The sequence below is a fragment of the Carettochelys insculpta genome, chromosome 2 (assembly GCF_033958435.1).
Source record: "Carettochelys insculpta isolate YL-2023 chromosome 2, ASM3395843v1, whole genome shotgun sequence".
In the NCBI taxonomy this organism is placed as follows: Eukaryota; Metazoa; Chordata; order Testudines; family Carettochelyidae; genus Carettochelys; species Carettochelys insculpta.
The window spans coordinates 249,810,749-249,821,589 of record NC_134138.1 but is presented as its reverse complement, the minus strand read 5'-3'; the positions used below and the strand labels follow the sequence as shown (position 1 = coordinate 249,821,589).

At 52.7% G+C, this 10,841-nt stretch overlaps 1 pseudogene; it reads left to right on the top strand.

Annotated features, from left to right (window-relative positions):
- Positions 1-4,331: 4,331 nt before the first annotated feature.
- Positions 4,332-4,817, top strand: LOC142008329 (histone H4-like; annotated as a pseudogene).
- Positions 4,818-10,841: the final 6,024 nt, after the last annotated feature.

Genomic DNA, 10,841 nt, shown 5'->3' with positions numbered 1-10,841 from the left:
ATTCAGTCGTCCTGCAGGCCTTGGTGGACAGCCGGGGACGGTTCCAGGACATTTACGTGGGCTGGCCTGGCAGCACCCACGACGCCCGGGTGTTCCGCAACTCGGGCCTGTGCCGCCGGCTGGAGGCGGGGACCTACATCCCCCAGCGGGAGATCCCTCTGGGGGACACCACCATGCCCTTCTGCATCATCGCGGATGCGGCCTACCCCCTCCGGCCGTGGCTCATGCGCCCCTACACGGGCCACCTCTCTGCCAGCCAGGAGCGCTTCAACCAGCGCCTGAACCGTGCACACCAGGTGGTGGAGCGCTCATGTGGCCGCCTCAAGGGACGATGGCGATGTCTCCTCACCCGCCTGGATGCCAGCCCCAACAACATCCCCCAGATAGTGGGTGCCTGCTGCGCCCTGCACAACCTCGTGGAGAGCAAGGGGGAGACCTTTCTTCAGGGCTGGGCCGCCGAGGCCGGCAGGGCACACCTCCAGCCACCTGCTGCCCCCAGTCGGCAGGTGGACCCAGAGGGGACCCGGGTCCGGGAGGCCCTGCGGGCCCACTTCGACGACCAGGCCTCGGGGTGAACTGTGCCCAGGCCCCCTACTGCCCACCCCTTCCTCCCCCACACTCCTGCCCCAACGCCCACACCACCATGGAGCACCCCACCGCCCCCCCGCCCCACTTGTCCAGGAGAAATGACAGCACGAACTTGTGGGTGAACGTAAATGTTTTTTTTGTCCTCACGATTTTTTTTTTTTTTTAAATAAAAAAATATATATATGTGAGACAGAAACCAAAAAGGAGGGACAAACATTCAACAAAACCAAGATGGGCACAAATAAAACTATGTACAACAATAAAAATGAAAGCACTGTGCGCCATCAAAAGAAAAAGAAAAAGCAGGGAGGAGAACGGGGAGAACTATGTACAGGGGGGGACGGGGCAAACAGGGGAAACACCCACACCACCCACCCAGTCCCCAAAGTCTGTCCAACAAGGGGGGGGGCCACGTCCCGGGCCCCTCGCCCCTACAGCCCAGCAGTGGGCGTGCCCGGCCGGGAGCTCCGCTGGGCCTGCAGTCTGGTGCGCGGCTGGGTGGGAGCGGGCTCCACCGGAAGGTAGCGGCGCCGGCGAGTCGCGGGTGGCTCCAGGGGTCCCTCGGCGCGGTGGCCCTTGTGGGGAGGTGGTGGGGCGACGGCGGACGGCCCGGTGACGGCTGGAGCAGCTGGTGGTGGGGCTGCAGGAGCGGGCATGGCGGGCGGTGGCGCAGCCGGCGCGGCATGGGGGGCCAGGGAATCAATCAGCCGATTGATGGTATCCAGAAAGGCCCCCCATGCCTCTCTGCGCCAGGCCAGCGCCTGCTCCTGCAGCCGGAGGTGCTGCTCCAACACCTCCAGCTGCCGGCGGTGGATGGCCAGCAGCTGGGGGTCTGTGGCCGCCGTCGGTAGCAGGCGCGGGGTCCTCCGTCTGGCCCTCCGCGGGGCCGGTCGTTCCTCGGCCGAGGGGCTGCCCTGGAGCGAGGGTCCCGGAGGGGTCTCCAGGACGACAGATGCCTCGCCGGTGCTCTCTTCCGGTCCTTCGGATGGTGCAGGTGCAGGTGCAGGACACAGGAGAGGAGGGGGGAAAGAAGAATGGAGACAGGCGTTAGTGTGGGCCCCGAGCCGTGGCCTTTGTCCCCCCCGCCCTGTGCTGCAGGTTCCCCATCCCCGTCCCCGGGAGATGCTGCTGTGATGGATGGGGTTCAGGGGTCCCCCTGCCCTGCAGCCCGTCCCCTGGTGGGAGCGACTCTCACTTCACCCCGCAGGGTCTGAGAGCAGGAGAGGTTTCTTAGGCCACAGATGGCCAGTTTCTGGCAGGAGTGACAGCACCAGCTGTCGGAAGAGACAGTCCTTCCAACCCGTCGTGGGGAGAAGACCCCAAGGGGGGCCCCTCTGGGATGCAGCTTTCCCCCTCCTCTGGCTGGCTGCCTACCAGCTCTCCCTTCCCCTAGCCTCTACCTGTGGGCCCCGCCCTCGCCCCCCAATTCCAAGCCAGCTCGGCTCCTCCCTCCTGTTTGTTCAGGGCAGAGGTGTCACCTGCCAGCTGTAGCGCCAGGATCCTCCTTTGGCCCTGGGAGCTCCTCGGCTCGGGTGGCTCATATGTAGCCTGAGTCTCCCTTTGGCACTCCCCCCACTCCATCGCATGCTGCTGCTGCGGGGTGTCCCACCCCCTCCTCCCGGGGGCCCCTCGAGGTTCCGCTCCCCCCTGGCCCGGGGATGGGGCATGGCACTGTCATGCAGGGTGGCGGGGGTCAGGGGCTGATGGCTGCAGTGCTGTGAGGGCCATGGCCCTGGTGTCCTTGGGGCCATGGCCATGTGAGCGTGTGGGGGGCCCTGGACACATCTCTGTTCCCCCCGCCCCTCAAGCCCCGGGGTGTCCACCAGAGAGGGGTACCTACCTGTGGGTCCGCTCCCACGGTCCGGAGATCCCCGGGGTCGGAGGCCCTGCTGCTGTTCCGGGATGGCAGGAGGAGGATCTGCAGGCTGGAATCGGTGGAGGAGGAGCCCCCCTCCTCCTCCTCCTCCTCCTCCTGCCGCGATGTCCCGGGGATGGCCTCCGGGGGGGCCCCCGGGGTGCGGGGCTTACCTCCGGGGCGGAGCCCGGCTGCAGGGCCTGCTCGGGCTCGTCAGCCGAGGTGTCAAGGGTGACCGGAGGGGAGGAGGTGTGCCGGGAGCCCAGGATGTCCCTGAGCTCCCTGTAAAAGGGGCAAGTGACGGGGGCAGCCCCAGATCGGCTGGCCGCATCCCGGGCCCGGGCATAACCCTGCCGCAGCTCCTTGACCTTACTCCGGACATGGTCCGGAGTGTGGGCAGGGTGACCCCGGGCAGCCAGGCCATCGGCCAGCCGAGCGAACGCATCCGCGTTCCGCCTCTTGCTCCCCATTACCTGGAGCACCTCCTCCTCGCTCCAGAGCCCCAGCAGGTCCCGCATCTCGGCCTCCGTCCAAGAGGGGCCCCGCTGCCGCTTCCCAGACTGCGTGGCCCTCTGGCTGCCCTGGCTGCTGTGGCTCCTCTTGGGGGGGGTCCCCTGGGGGCGCTGGGGGGGCTGCTGGGCAGCCATGGCTGCTGTCAGGGGCTGAGGGCTGTGCAGGCTCGCCGCCGCGTGTACAGGCAGGAGCCTGCACGTTGCCTCAGCCTCCTGCAGTCAGGGCGGGGGAGGGGACCTTTAAGGGGCCGCTCCACGCGGCCACCAGTGAGCTGCGGGGCTGGAGAGAGCGTCTCTCAACCCCCCAGCTGATGGCCGCCATGGAGGACCCGTCAATTTCAATGTTGCGGGACGCGGATCGTCTACACTGTCCCTACTTCGACGTTCAACGTCGAAGTAGGGCGCTATTCCTATCTCCTCATGAGGTTAGCGACTTCGACGTCTCGCTGCCTAACGTCGAAGTTAACTTCGAAATAGCGCCCGACGCGTGTAGACGTGACGGGCGCTATTTCGAAGTTAGTGCCGCTACTTCGAAGTAGCGTGCACGTGTAGACGCAGCTTATGAGTATTTTCAAAATACAAAGCACAAAATGTTATGCCAATGTCAAGCAGTGATGTAACTTCACAATAAACTGTATTTGAAAAGAAAAAGAGGAGTAATATGATTAATGCCAAACTGAATTCTGGCAAGAGCAATTGTTATTGCCATTGATTTCAATGGGAACAGGGCACATTTACATCAGCTTTGAAATTAACTGACAATCATAATGAATGGTAGAGAAAATAAGTAGGGCAACAAAAAGAAAAAAAACCAACACTCCTTTAGAAGCCAAGTACTGCTTTCTCTTACAACCAGCATTGACTGCAGTGTGATTTCATGGCATCTGAGAACAGAATGTAGCTCAATATCAAACTAACACTGTGTATGTATCTTTATACTGAACATTTCGAAGGCTCTTCTTGGTAACCTTATCTGTTGTCCTTTGCCTCCCAGTTTGACTGAAGCCTCTATATGTAGAGATGAGTGGCTCCCAAACTGGAAATGTATTCACTCTAGACAAAAACCTCTAGTTAGAACTGGTTTAATAGTGGGGGGGGTCTGCCTTGGTTAGGAAGTCTCATAACTGGGGCAGAGACCTGGCAAGAGGTTGAACCAGGAGTCACTTGACAATGGGCTGAAGGCTGTCCTGAGTTAGTGCACCAGCATGCACGTTATTGTCACAAGGCTTATGCTATGGATGGCTTCCTGGCATAGGTGGTGAGTTATCAGGGCTGCTGGTGTCCCAGCCCCATGAATGTTCAGGGCTGGGTGCTCAGCTCCAGCAGTGTTCAGAGCCTCTCAGGCTTGGCTAGGGTGGCTTATGTATGATCTTGCCATGTCTGGTTGCAGTGAGGGTGGTAAAGGGCTGGGGAAAGAGAGTGCTAAGCACCATTGTAAAGTGCTTCGGGATACCATCCAAGGCATCACCAAACCAGCTATTTGTCTCTTGACTCGGTGTGGGGGTGGGGGAGCAAAGCATATTTGGGGATTAATCTATGAAAAGACCCATGGAGTGCTGAAGGTGTTCTTGGATAATGTCATTCGCTGCACTGTCACTTACACCGAACACACCAAGTGAAAGGCCATAATGGCTACGGATGTGACAGTAAGTCATCTTCTAACAAAACAAAACAGCAGAAACAAGACTAACAGAATGATTTATACAGTGATGAGCTTTCGTGGGACAGATCCGCAGGTGGGGCAGGCTATGGATGTGGTTTATGCTCTGACGCACCAGGGTCATACACTCTGTGACTTTGGCAGCTCAAAGTCAGAGTTTGAAGGCTTCTTCGTGCAATGGCAGCAGGCTCACAGCAGGTGATCCCTGGCTTCTCTAGCTGTGTGGCAGCAAGGAGGAGGATGTGATGTGATTGGCAGCCCCCCTTTTCTAGCCTCTCCCCCCAGGAGCCATGACAAAGGGTCTTCCTGTAAGGAGGAGAGGGCAGACCTTGCACCTGACCAGCTGCCTGAGAGGTGAGTGTCTTGCACAGGGCTGGCCTTTGGGCAAATGGCATCCTGGGAAAATTTGCATTTTGATAGCCTTAGTGTTGCAGTGCCCCTCCTTGCCCCTGGTCCCCCATAGGCTCACGCTCCCCACACTGAACCTCCCTCCCTGCACTATGCTCCATTTGCCCCTAATGCCTGCGCCTCCTTCCTGTCTCCCAACCTCTGCACTGCGCCTGCTGCATGGCGCCCCTTCACTCCTACCATCGGGGTCCACAGTTAACCCCATACTCCTCAATCTCATGAGGGGTAAGGGAGGTCGATGGGTGAGTTTCTCCCATCCATCTCCCCCACTGAGGCTGGCCAGGTAAGTTGATCATAGATAAAGTGATTCCAGCTACGCAATTGCTGTAGCTGGAACTGTGTATCTATGATCGACTTTAAGCTAGTGTAGACTTGGCCTGAGTGAGTGGATGGCTTTGCTCTTCTGTTGCTGGGTAACCAGAGGGGTTTCTGTGATCAGCTGTAAATAGAAGGTGGTAGGACTTTCACACATAATAAAAGCATGGGAGCCTGGAACTGGAGTAGTCTTTGCATTGTTTGTGGGAAGAACAGGAGCCTGAGGCCCAGGGGGGTGAGAGGCCCTGCTACAATATCAATTTACAAGGTGTGGGGTGGGGAGGGGGCAGGATATTCTGAGCACCTCCAAAATTATGCAAACCTGCTGCCCCTGTTTTCTGGCTAGCATGGTGATGAGGACACATCAAAATAGGTAGAGAGTATACATGACAGCAACGGGAAGGGAAAATCCCTAGCAGATGTGCTCACAGACCTCTGGGAGCTGGTGCACTGATAGGCTGGAACACTGAGAGGCAGATGCCTTGAAAAGTGGGTGGGTTAAACACTGGATCTGTGAAGTGGTAATAGTTTGGTCCTCTGTCTGTCTCTTTTCAAATTAAGAAGACAGATGCTTATGTACATAAGCCCAATTGCAGGTTTAGATCTAGGCCTGGGTTTTATTTTTGGGGATCATTTGCTCTCTTGATTTTCACTGAAGACACTTTGGAATTTCATTTCTGGGAGAAGTCCATGCCAAGGAGAAGAATGGCCTACAAGCTTCTGAGGAACAGTAATGAAGAGGAGCCCTGTGCCCAGGAAATGCTTGAGTTCTCCTTGGGGATCCTTCCCCAAAACAGCCACCACAAGCTACAGCCAGTATGTCAGCTTCCCTGTTTCCATCATTGGTCCCAGGAGAATTGGCCTAGGGCACAAAGCCCAGAAACCTCACCTTCCCCTCCTGTGCATGGGGAACAGTAACAGCTGTGAGGAGCCTTTGTAGTTTCCTGACATCATTTCTCACTCCACCTTGAAATCTCAGCCCAGATTCTCAGTTTTTCTTTTACTGACCCAGGCACAGAAAGTGGTAAGAGGGCCAAGGAGCACCTCCCAAAAGCTTGGGCGAGATAACTCAGTGGTTTGTGCATTGGACTACTAAATTCAGGGTTGTGAGCTCAATCCCTCAGGGGACCATTTAGAGGTCTGGGGCAAACAGATTAATTAAAAAGAGGGGGATGGTGGTGCATGGTCCTCCCAAGGTCCCTTCCAGCTTTATGAGATGTGTGTCTCTATATGTAAGACAAGCCTGTATCTCTGTTCAAAGATTCTTTTAGACTCCTTTATTTATCCTCAGACTCCCAATGGCTCCTTAAGAAGCTGAGATTAGCCTGGCCACAGAGCACTCTGGCCACCCCTTCTCCATCCCCACCTAGGGCTAAGAGCAAGACCAATCTAGATCCATTCTGGAAGCTCTACACCAGCTGGAAAGCCATTTATTTCAAAAATAAACTCCAGGGGCCATTTCAGCCTGACTTAAGGCCCCTTTATAGTTCCAGAGCAGCATGAAGGGCCCTGAGCAGGAGGGAGAATTGAACCCTTAGAAACCAGCAGTTTCCTGCTCTAATAATGTTAGTTGCTGGTCACCCCACCCATTCATTATGCTTTTTATCTTTTTCTTCTCCGCTTCTCCCTCCCTCCTTCCCTTCCCCCACAACCTCTTATTCCAGCAGTCTCTGATCACTTTGCTCCTAGCTTTTGTTATTATTCCTCCTTCCCTGCCCCCACCTCATCTGTTTGTTCTTTTAGACGGCAAGCTCTTTGGGACAGACACTGTCTTGCTTTGGGGTTGTACCACACCTAGTTCAGTGGGGACCTGGCAGCTGATTGCTATGTTAATAGTAACAATTGCTAGCAAGGCCCTGCTCTGGCTGCAGTTGCACCAGGCACAGAACGTGTCTGCAGATCATGGATGAGGTGTGAATCTGATGGCTCTGGTAATGTGCTGTCTGTTCTTTCTGCCAGCAGTGACAAAGGCTTGCTGCTTTCGGTATTAAAGAGGCTATTCTTTTGCAGCAGACCCCAATGGAATTTTTGTGGGTTATGAAAGCCTATCCTCAAAAGCAGAGCCAGGCCCAGGGTTCCAGGCACAGAACAACTCCTTATGTCAGGCTCTGTTAGTGATTAGTGCCCCTACTGCTCTGGTGCTAGCACTTTATCTCCAGCCTGCACCTGGCAGCCTAAGATACATGGTTAACATTTGCCTTTGTCTGCAGCACATCTGCCATTTTAATCCCTGAATACATCACAGCAGGGACAGAACTGGATGGCAGGGCCCTTTTTACTGTGATGATAGGGGAGCAGCTTAATATTTGTCAGACACCCACTGCACCAGGCATATTGGCTTCCAGATGGAGAGCTAAGACAATTGGGGATGAATACACAAACCTAACAAGATCATTAACTGCTGCTCAACACTGGTTGGAAAGGCAGCTTGGGCTAGTGAATAAGACTGTGGACCACCACTTAAAAGACAAAGATCATTTCCATTTCTCTACCACTGACTTTCTCTGTGACCTTGGACAAGTCACCTTACCTCTCTAGGACTCTGTTCCTGCCCCCGACCCTTCCTTGCCTGTCAGTTCTTTGGGGTAGGATCTCTCCCACTATATGGTGAATAGCACCTAGCACAATAGAGGCCGCAGCAAAAACAAAGACCCTAAGTGCTACCACCATACAAATAACATGGAGGGAGTCAGATGATAAGCAGCATCTTGTGTTAAAATTGTACTGTGAGAACTGGGAGGTGGCACAGAATTAGATGCTTGCTTGGGTTGGCTGGTGTCTTTGGTTGGACTAGTAATGCCAGCGTTAACTGTCACTCTTTTTGGTTAGAAATACGTAGAACTTACAGAGCACTTTCCATTTTCAAAGTATCTGCAGACTCCAGCTATACCCACACTTGGAGAAGTGGGTGTGGGTCCCAGCTCACATATACATGTTCACATGAGCTCCCATCAAGGTAGTGCACTAAACATCGGAGTGTGGCCAGGGTAGTACAGGCAGAGTCAGCACAAGCTTGCCGCTCAAAAATATATCCATGTTTCCAGGCAAGGTTATATTTGGGGCAGCTAGTCCAGGCTGCCAGTGTCACTACCTGTGCTACCACGGTTACACTACAGTTTTTAGTGCACTTGCTCAACAAGAGCTCTGGGAGTCTGTCTACATAGCAGGGAAGCCCACCTCTAATTCCAAGTGTAGACGTAACCACAGAGCCTGATTCCCATCTCGTGCCAGTGAACGAGGAACTAAGCATTGTACGTTAATGGAGTTAGGCCAGAATAATCCTGATGTGAGTAAAGAATCAGGTCCTAACCGTTTAATCCCTGCAACACGCCTGTGATGCAATTCTCATCACCTTTATTTTTCTCATAGAAAACCTCATTTAGAGGGAGTGTAGGGATCACATTCTGACTTCGTTTGAAGCAGAGGAAATCTGGAGTAATAGCCTTTATTTTAGAGTATTTTCATTAGATTCTCCACAGAGTAACAGGCAGCAGAATCTGGCCCCAAGAGACACACTCAACACTTACTATCTTGTAAATCAGTCACAGGGCCAAGAGTAGAAAGCAGGAGGCTTGGGCTCCCAGTCCTATGCTCAAAAGAGTCTGGGCTTCACGTCAGTGCCACAGATAGGGTGTACATGGCTGGAGAAGCAGGAGCAAACAGAAGTGGAGAGAAGAGGGGGAGAGGAGCACACCGGGGTGAGGCAGACTTCAGCCTCTCTTTGGCATGACCTGGCTGCTACTCTGTTTGTTCTCCCACTACAGTAAGACAGGTTAGATGCAGGGCTGGGTGAACCTCAGATTTTTCACAGTCCAGATTCAGTTGAAAGAAGTTTTTGAAAGCTCAGATGCTTAATCATATAAACCTCATGAGTGAAAGGAAGAGGACTGGAAATTTCTGCAGACTAGGCTCCCTCAGAGTTTTCAGGCTAGAAATACTGCAAATTCAGCTTGTCCTGTGATATTTCAGCCCTTCTGATGCTGATCCCAGCAGGAAGGTGGAAGTATAACTACAAAATGAAACACAACTTATAGGAACATTTCAGGTAGGATGTGCTGCCAACATTTTAACCAGGGGCTTTCTCAAAAATTCTTCCTCAGTGATACATACAAAATATTCTGGTGAAATCCCCCTCCTGCCTCCATCAGTCCAAAGGTTCTGAATCAGTTGCCCCTTATATCAGAATCCAATGGTTGGCTATGGCCTCCCTGGGTATGTCTACACAACAAAGTTATTTCAAAATAGCAGCTGCTATTTCAAAATAACTATGCGAGCATCTACACAATGCAACCATTATTCTGAAATAACAGATGCCTTATTTCTAAATTGCGGAATTCCTCAAATTTAGAATTGAGTAACTGTGCCTATTTCAAAATAGATATTTTGAAGTAAGGGCGGTGTAGATGGAATAGAGCCTATTTAAAAATAAGCCATAGTGCGTCCAATGGCTCTGTTTTGAAATAGGGTCTATTGTGTGTAGCTGCTCTATTACAAAATAGGTGAGTGCTATTTTGAAATGCATTTTGTGAGCAACTGTGCTATTTTAGAATGGACTATTCCAGAATACCTTTTCTTGAGGAATTTATTCCGGAATAATGCTGCTTTGTTGCCCTCCTTTTACCCCAATATGAAAGCACGGAAGAAAAGGTCAGAACACTAGACAAAACTGCTGCAATGATGGGACTGAGCGTTAACAAGAGAAAGACTGAGACAATGAGGATCCATCAGTCCAACAACATCACCATCACACTGGGAGGAGATGACCTGGAATATGCGAAGGGGTTCACCTACTTTGGGTGTATTATGGGCAAAGGAGGAGGAACAGATAAGGATATCAATGCCAGGATAGGGAAAGCAACAGCTGCATTCAAGAGTCTCCATCCTATGTGCAGTTCACAAATAATATCTGCGAAGACAAAACTGTGCTCTTGTATGGATGTAAGACCTGGCATACTAAAAAGTCTTGAAATCACAAGCTACAAACATTCATAAACAGATGCCTGAGGTACATCCTTCACATCAAATAGCAAGACTTTGTCACAGATGAGGAGCTTTGGAACACAGCAAGACAAGAATCAAGTGACGTTCAAATCAAGAGAAGAAAGTGGGGTGGCTGGGCCACACTCTCAGGAAACCATCTTCCAGCACAGTCCATCAGGTTCTCACATGGAACTCACAGGGAAAACACAAACAAGGAAAACCTAGGACAATGTGGAGAAGATCTACTGAGACTACACAACAACAAGTGCGGTACTCCTGGAGTCAGCTAGAAGTTTTGTCCCGAGACAGTGTAAAGTGTAGGAGACTTGTAGATGACCTGTGCGCCAGTTGGAGTACAAGGGTTAAGTAGTAGTAGTAGTATACATAGCCACGGATGACACGTCCTCTCTCTTTGATGATGAAATCTTGGCTAAAGAAGAACAATCACCTGGAAAGTACGGTTGCATTTGGTTTTAAAGGTTCTTCTTTCATCCAACCACTTTTGTTTGTTCACACAGTCTGC